The sequence below is a fragment of the Hemicordylus capensis genome, chromosome 6, assembly GCF_027244095.1.
Source record: "Hemicordylus capensis ecotype Gifberg chromosome 6, rHemCap1.1.pri, whole genome shotgun sequence".
Taxonomy (NCBI): domain Eukaryota; kingdom Metazoa; phylum Chordata; class Lepidosauria; order Squamata; family Cordylidae; genus Hemicordylus; species Hemicordylus capensis.
Genome location: NC_069662.1, coordinates 90,910,092 through 90,918,982, shown reverse-complemented (window position 1 = coordinate 90,918,982; position 8,891 = coordinate 90,910,092). Strand labels below are relative to the sequence as shown.

At 43.0% G+C, this 8,891-nt stretch overlaps 1 long non-coding RNA gene across 1 annotated transcript; it reads right to left on the bottom strand.

Moving 5' to 3' along the window:
• Window positions 1–202: 202 nt before the first annotated feature.
• On the bottom strand, window positions 203–3,396 carry LOC128331591 (uncharacterized). Its single transcript, XR_008310360.1, has 3 exons — window positions 3,334–3,396; window positions 2,332–2,399; window positions 203–1,542 (listed from the first exon to the last, which is right to left on the bottom strand). It is a non-coding gene; the product is annotated as an uncharacterized LOC128331591 (long non-coding RNA).
• Window positions 3,397–8,891: the final 5,495 nt, after the last annotated feature.

Sequence of the window (8,891 nt, the reverse complement as noted above, 5' to 3'; positions counted from 1 at the left end):
CTGTGGATGTTAATCATTGCTTGCACTGATTCATTGCACTGATTCACTGATTGCACTGAATCAACTGCACACTCCTCTAAACAACATATTCTATTGCAGAATCTTATGGCTTGGAAATTTCTTTTAATACAAACTCATGTATTGATTTATTGATTTATTGATTACATTTATAAACCGCCCCATCCAAAGGCTCTGAGCGGTTCACAGCAGCAAAAATAATATCTGTGAATCAGTCATTTAAAAACAATCATTACAAAACCATTTTTAAAACAGTTTAAAACCATTAACAATTAAAACATTTAAAACAGTTTTAAAACTCTGGAAGACCTGGCTCTTCTGAAGTCCAAAAATGAACTCAAGCAACAGATTACGACTGGGAGTGCATTCCACAGCCCAGAAGCAGCTACAGAGAAGGCCCGCCTGAGTCGCCACCAGACCTACCTGGGGTAATGGAGACGGACCTCCTCAGATGACCTTAACATGTGGTGGGGATCATGCAGAAGAAGGTGCTCTCTAAGGTTAAGGGTATTCACACGACCAGGAGGCAGGGAGGGTGGGAGAGGGAGGAAGGCTGTGCTAATTTTACCTTCCCTCCGGATAATTATTCAACACTGTTGGGAACCGGGAAGTGTGTTCCCAGAAGATCCACGCTGCTGTACACAGTGGAGATCTCCGGAGGCCAGGACAATGCATCCCGGCCTCCACATATCCCACAATCCACCGCACAATGAGCACAGTGCATTGGGGGATAATGGGAGGCTGTTCACACAACCCCAGTTAAGGGTGCACTTGCGTCCTCAACCTCGGTAAAAGGCCAGAGTAAAAAGCTGGGTCAGGCGGCCGGGAAGCACCAGAATCCATGCGGATCCGAACACTTCACACACACAGCCTAACCCAGGCTGGGCTGCCCTAGCCTGTGTTAGGCTGTGCATGTTAATACCCTTAATGTCTCTCCTCCTTTTAATATCTGAAAACAATTCTTTCTGCTGCTTTAAGCAAATTTCAAGGAATTGCAGAGAGACTTTTCAAGCAATGGCTCCGACATACCCATTGTTTTTTCAGATTCCAGAAAATTTAACATTCCATTTGAATTTTGCAAACAGGAGTCACGTCCTGTCAGTTAAAAAGCTATACATACATGGCCTGGATTAATTAGCAAAGCCATTATCTGTCTACTGCATTGCTTAATCTTTGTAGTAAGAATGCTGGCTTACCTTATTGGAATACTAGGAGGGTTCACTTACAAGATGCTAGCTGGGCATCAGCTGGCAAGCTTAATGTGTTATATAAATATTTGCTTAATATCATTAACTACATTTGTAGCTCAACATATGTTGAACAAAATATGGAAGTCCAATAACATCTGGGGACCCAACGTTGAGAAACTGTGAAATAGACTATTTCTAGGTAGCTGGTTTCTGAAGAACTACTTGTAATGAGGAGTCCAGGCCAGTTCATACCATCATCTCCTGAGTGGACCAGTCCTGGTTTGAAAGAACTCTTTCTCCAACCTTCCCAGGGGCTGCTTAAGATCTGTGTGCCCTGAGATAAAGGCAGAAGAAGAGAGGCCCGGATCAGGAAGCTCATCACATCAGCTCCTGACTGGGACTACCAATAATAGAGCAAGAGACATTTGGGCAGCTGAGGGCAGTAGATCTGGGGAAGCAAAACTACAGTAGGAAGATCTATCAGAAATAAGGGCCATCTTTGGTGGAATGTGTGCATAAGCACACTCATTCCAGTGTGAATGGAAAAAGTCTACAAGAAACGTTTTTAAAGCCAGAAGAACTTCCCTATGGAACAACAGTCAATGGAAGTTTTGAATGGTATGTTAGTATCTTATTTAATGTTCTTTATGTAACATTCCTTACTTGATTTTTCATATGGCCAAACCTTGGCCAGCAACATCCAAACAACAATCTGTTTCCTGATAACTATAATGGCTGTAATTTGTCTCTCTGTAGGAAAGAAGTGAAGAGATAGGAAAGCCATTGCGATTATTGCAGTTACAGCTACAGTCTGATCGCTGATTGGAGGAACACATAATATGCACAGTTACTTCTTAAAGCAACAGTTTACATCTCTCTAACCTCTAAAATTACTTAGAAATCCCCTGCTAAGTGAGCAGAGAGGCACCTTTTAAAAGTGGTGATTCTCTTTACTTAGCAGGGGGAGAGCATCTGGCGCTATTCATCCCCAGCACAGCATCCCTCCAGTGGCTGTTGTTGGTGTGTATCTTTATGCTTCTTTTATAGATTTTGAGCCCTTTGGGGCAGGGAGCTTTGGGAATTTTGTTGAAAAATGGTAAATATTTGTTGTATTTGTACTTACAAACTAGAAAAACTAATTTGTTGAGCAACCTTTTGATTTCTGCATACACATCTGAGGGCACCATCCCTCTGAAAGGAAAGGAAAAGGAAAGGAAGGAAGTCACTGCCTATATTTACTTTATGCCATAATATGAGGCACTAGCTTGAACAGGGCAAGAACTGGTGACTGTTTGGAGATAACTTGGGCATCAATTCTATTGCTGGACAAAATAAGTTTGCATCAACTTGTTAGTGGAAAGAGAAGCATGCTGCTTCCATTCACTAATGGAATGAAGAGGAGAGGAAAGGAGTCTTCTAATTACTCATTTCACTAACAGCAATAGGCAATCTGGTATCTGTGCCAGCAATATAGAAGCTAGTAAAGGAAGATGTTGCTGCTGAGAAAATCTGTGCACATTTTTTTCAGCAGGCAGGATAAATTGTTAGGAAAGGTCAGCCTACACTCTGCATGACTGCAAAGGTGGGGGGGGGGGGACAGGTTGCTTACCTGTAATTGGTAACAATACTAAACAGGGTTTTATTATGAAATTTGTCTAGCTGCTTGATGTAAAGTACATCATATAAAAGACGAGTCCTTTGCTGCATTTTTGTTTAATTACATCCCAGTAACTCTACAGAGAACCAGCTGAAAGTTTATGCACCGTAGTTCTGATTGTTATTCAAACTAATATTTCTTGTCCTATACATATGGTGAAATATAAAATAACAAAGCTGCTTCACTAGCTGATGAACCCATTCAACCAGCTGATCTTTCAATTTGGCAAAACTGCAGCCACAATTGAAACATAATGCAGATTCTGAAACAAATGCCATTGCATAATAAAATCTTTGGAACTGATGGGGGAATTATCTGATGTTTGTGATGGGACATTCTTTTTTAATGTACTTTATGGAACATCAACCATCATCATCATCAGCTGCTTCTTACAATTACTAGGTCATGCAAGCCCATAGGTCTGAACACACATGATACAATTCAACTATTGAAGTTAAGGAGACCTACCTCTGAGCAGTTCTTGGATGGGAGACCACTTGGGAATCATCTGTAAGCCACTCTAAACTTCTTGGAGGAAATATAAAATGTAAATATAACAAACAACCATTCGGTCAATTAGAAAAACATTTATAAGCAATAAGGAACCTAGTTTACACTTTCTTCTACCATGTATGTAGGTAAGTCACCTTCCAGCCTTTGTTCAGGACTTGAATAGGGTTAGCAGAGTCCCTTGAACGTATATCCTTACACCTGAAATATATGGATGCAGGAGCTGAATTTAATTTGGGACATAAATTAGGATCTGCCTTATAATTAGTGGACCCAGCCCTCTAACATTTGTACTTGATGGTCCATGGTGTTGCCAGACAGCTCGACTTCGGGGTAGCACAGAAAGCATCCCTCTGTGTGATTGTACAAACTGTATGGGACTGTGAGACCACAGTCTCCATTTTAGATGCTGTAGTTCATGGGCTCATGAACTTTTTACCTGGTGCCATGCCCTCATCCTCGGATAGCGAAAAAGAACAGGAGGTTGGCAACCCTCCAGCAGGGGCAGAAGCATCTGAAGGGGAGAGCTCAGCTGTTGGGCCACAGGAGGGAACTGAGATGGGTCCGGACAAAGCTTCTGGACAAGATAAGGCCTGTCTGGGGCAGAGGAGATGGGGGATGGAAGGCCTGAGGACAAACAACCATTAACCCCCTAAGAACGGAGGCATGTAAAATGCCGACAGCAGCTGCAGACACCCAGATGAAGTCAGTGGCTCCTCAGCAAGCACCAAGATAAACACTGAATCTCTAACAGCTGGCCGGAGGAGGAGTACTATAAATCAGTCAGCAGGCAAAGACCAAGTTGCTGGAAGCAATGCTTCGTTTGAGTTTGCTACAGACCAAGCCTTGGCTACATGGAATTCCCAGCTTCATGTTTGGACTCTGGAGACCCAGGCTTCCCTGCTTGAAACCTGATTCCTGAGCAAGACCGGACAGCTTCATCCAGCCTCCATACCTCCCTTGGTGGACAGCTTGGACCTTTGGGCTCAGAACTCTTGGAATCTGGTGAGCGACATAGGTTGCAGGGGAGACAGTGGAACCTGATACTCGGTAGTGATTTGTTCTCTTGTGCTTTCTTACAGACTGGGGTGGATTCCTGTGTTGCCAGCTTCCCCGACAGAGACCTTAGGAACATAGGAACATAGGAAGCTGCCATATACTGACTCAGACCATTGGTCTATCTAGCTCAGTATTGTCTTCACAGGCTGGCAGCAGCTTCTCCAAGGTTGGAGGCAGGAATCTTTCTCAGCCGTATCCTGGAGAAGCCAGGGAGGGAATTTCAAACCTTCTGCTTTTCCCAGAGTGGCTTCATCCCCTGAAGGGAATATCTTGCTCACCTTCTAGTCTCCCATTCATATGCAACCAGGGCAGACACTGCTTAGCTAAGGGGACAAGTCATGCTTGCTACCACAAGACCAGCTCTCCTCCACCTCTCCTTGGCCTGGACAGCAGACAGACAAGCTCACCAGAGTGGATTCCTGAACCACCGGCGTCCTTTGACAGAGACCTTGACATGGATAGCGGACAGACAAGCTTGTGACACCTGCCTGGGTTTAGCAAGACCCACAGCTGGTCACTCAGTATGGACAAAACATGGAGCAACATACCCAAGGTCAGAATAGCAAAGACTGAATGGGCCACTCCATCCCTCCCTTTCACAAAAGAGAAGGCAATAAGCTGGCAAGCAGACCTCAGTTCAAAAGGTGAACCAATCAAGAAAGAAATCCTCTCTTCTCTCAAGGGGTAATGGTGATGTACTTCTTTGGAAGCACACAAGATAAGCAGCACATTTCTCAAACTGATCAGAATTAACAGCTCAGGGGCAATCACTCAGGGAAATGCACATATCAAAACTGGAGATGGGCAATCTTGTACCCCTCAAGGCATCCTGTTCTTAAAATAGCCAGTCCAAACGCAGCTCTATTCCACATGTACTATGATGGAGGAGCCAAGATTGCGACTGTCTTCCAGCTCCATGCACAAGCTCCCATCCTCATCCCCTCTGGGCTAGCCCCCACAGACAAATTATGCCAAAGGCTGAAAAGGGAAGCAGATGAGGATCGACTCCTATCTTCCATTCCCAGAGATGGCATGAAGCATGAGTACCCTGCCTGTCAAGAAGAGATTCACGACTCTGGGCATAGAGAGCCCTCCCTCCTCTCCAAAGGAGTCTGCATTACATGGTGGGCCAACTCAACAACTTAGATTTCCACCACACCTAAACTTGCAGGAGCCCATATTTCCATCCTACATTTATTGATTGATTGATTGATTGATTGATTGATTGTTGCATTTATATACCGCCTTTCGTTAAAAGACAACCCCAAGGCAGTTTACAAAAGTTAAAACATACAATAAAAAGACAATAAAAACAGCAAGCTAAAAAATATAAAAACATAAAATACAGGCATTAAAAAAAATACAACAAGTAAAAACACACAGAAGCTGCAGTAAAAACGATTATGTAAAAGCCTGGGTAAAAAAGCCAAGTTTTAACAAGCTTTCTAGAAGCCATGATGGAGTCCAAGGAGCAAATAGCCACTGGGAGAGCATTCCAAAGTCTGGGAGCAGCAACAGAGAAGGCCATGTCCTGAGTGCACGACAGCCGGGCCTCTCTCATTGTCAGCACCCAGAGCAGGGCCCCCTCAGATGTCCTCGTCAAGCGGGCAGCAACCCTTGGGAGCAGATGATGCAGATGATGCAGCAATACTCTCAAGGGCTCCCATTGGCCATAAACATTGAGGGCTCAGTATTGCAAGGAAGATCCGCTGGAACTTAATTATCATAAAAACAAAATTATGGCCTTTGCTAAAAGACCAAAAATCCACACTTGGTTTATAGAAAGACACAAGATTGAACAGGTACCTTGTTTTAAATGCCTGAGGGTCGTCCTGCACTCCACTGGCACTAGGAAGACACATGGGGACTATATAGTGTTAAATGCACAGAGGAGTACCTCCATCATCTTTAAGTTTCTTTGGACAAAAGGGGGTCAATATATACCCATGTGCAATCAAAGTTCCTAAGAGCAGCCCTTCAAGTTCCAAGATGTGTCTCTAACACCACGTGTCCTGAAGGCCTTGACCCCCTAACCCTGAGCAGTGACTTCCAATCCAGCTGGAAACAGTCAATTTTGATTAAAATATTGCCTCTGGGCCTATCCCCACCTCTCTTAGCTAACATGGGCTACAATCCAGCCAAGGCACTTATCAAACAGCATATTACAGACATAGAGTGACAATCTGATATAGGCAAGGCCCCAGACTTCCTCATCAGTGAAGCACTCAGGTATACTACCGCTCCTGTGGCATATCTAATGCAACTGGAAGTCCCAAAGCACAGGAGGGCCTTCACACTAGCACGTTGCCATGTTCTTCCCTCAGATGTGCTTGAGGGAGGATATAGGAAGATTCCACTCTCAGAACATCAATGGTCCTGAAACGCAGGGCAAGTAGAAACAACAGGGCACATCCTCCTTCAATGTGTGCATTACAGGAACATTCATGCCACCTTCATTCTACCGTTATTACATAACTATCCTGATCATACAGACCAATTTTACACTTCTTTACTGCTTTCTGATAGCAAAGCAATCCCGCCACCACTTACAGTATTGCTAGGTTCTGCGCAGCAGCGATTAAAATCCAGCGGATGATGACCCCCTATTCGTGCCCAGCATCCAACTTTATGGACTAACTCAAACACACCTTTGCCTGCTGCCTCAGAGCACTTCATGGCAGTCCAGCATTCCTACAGTTCTATAGTCCCACAGCTTCTTGTTTTTTTACCTTGCCCTAAATCGATAAAACTCTTACTATGTCTATAGTTGCTCTTGTATGATTTTATATGTCTCCACGTTTTGCATATAACTTTTTCATAAGAACATAAGAATAGCTCTGCTGGATCAGGCATAAGGTCCATCTAGTCCAGCATCCTGTTTCACACAGTGGCTCACCAGATGCCTCTGGGGAGCCCACAGGCAAGAGATATGTGCATGCCCTGTCTCCTGCTGTTGTTCCCCTGCAACTGGTATTGCCTCTGAGGCTAGAGGTGGCCCACAGCTACCAGACTAGTAGCCATTGATAGACCTGTCCTCCATGAATTTGTCTAATCCCCTTTAAAGCCACACAAACTGGTGGCCATCGCCACATTCCATTACAAAGAATTCCATGGATTAAGTATGTGCTGTGTGAAAAAGTACTTCCTCTTGTCAGTCCTAAATTTCCCAACCTTCAGTTTCATGGGTTGACCCCCTGGTTCTAGTGTTGTGAGAGAGGAAGAAAGATTTCTCTCTGTCCACCTTCTCCACTCCATGCATAATTTTATACACCTCGAACATGTCTCCCCTTAGTTGCCTCTTTTCCAAGGTAAAGGACCCCAGATGCTGTAGCATAGTCTCTTTTTTAATTTTTATTTTATTTTATAAAAGATAAAGAGAAAAAAAGAAAGTACATGATTGTTTAGATACAACTCTTGAACAATCAAGTTACAAAAAATACAGATAGATCAATGTAGTCATTCATGGCCCATGAAAACAGAATCATGAAAAAAGAAAAGTTATTTCCACCTTCAAACCTTGGTAATATCATAGCTACAGAAGCACAAAAATTTTAAATAACACCAATCATCCTTGTTAAGCAAGACCAAATCTCGGATGTGGATGATAACCTTGCTGAGTATTAAAACTTATAAAGGTTCCCAAACTGATACAAATGACTCAACGAAAGCAGATTTCAAATAGGCTGTGACTTTAGCTATCAAAGCATAATCCCATAATTTTAATAACCAGTCATATGGTTATTAACGTTTTAATAAAACTTTTAAACTGCATTTATGTCTCCACATCTTTTCCAATACCAAACTTGCTCAAATGTGATACTGGAACCAAACTGCTCCCTCTAGCCAAGCTAATTCCCCACATCAAAAGCACATTCAAAGCATCTAGCCAGTGCTCTGGGGCACTGCTGGTAACAATGGCTTTACAGAAAACTCAGGAAGAGCTATTCCCTGCATTTGCTATCCTTTAAAACCAGAGATTGTACCTGGATGTTCTGCATGGAAAACATGGGTTCAACCACTGAGTTATGGCTAAGTTTGCCAACCCTGATGAAAGTTATTTCTCGGGAAAGTTTTCCAACCAATATTTTTCACCATTATCAAAATCTCCAGGATTATTTTCAGTAGTAACCTACCTTGAGAGACTCAAGTCCAATCCTGCAATGTTGGCAACCCTAATTATAGCCTCTTCTCTCTTGGGTATTTCCTCATTTCAATTCAAATTTGCTTAAAGAATTCGGATTTATTTATCCTGATTATTTGTTTTCTGGGGTTCTCAAATATAGACATCAATAGATTTAGGAAACTGAAAAAATATATAATGCCTACTGTTTCACGGGGAGATGTCCTCCTGATGATGATGAATGCCCTCTGGAAGCCTCTAGAAAATAAAGACTTCAACAGTAACTACAGGTCACTCAGTTCTTTTGTTGTAATACACTAGATTGGGGCAATCAAAA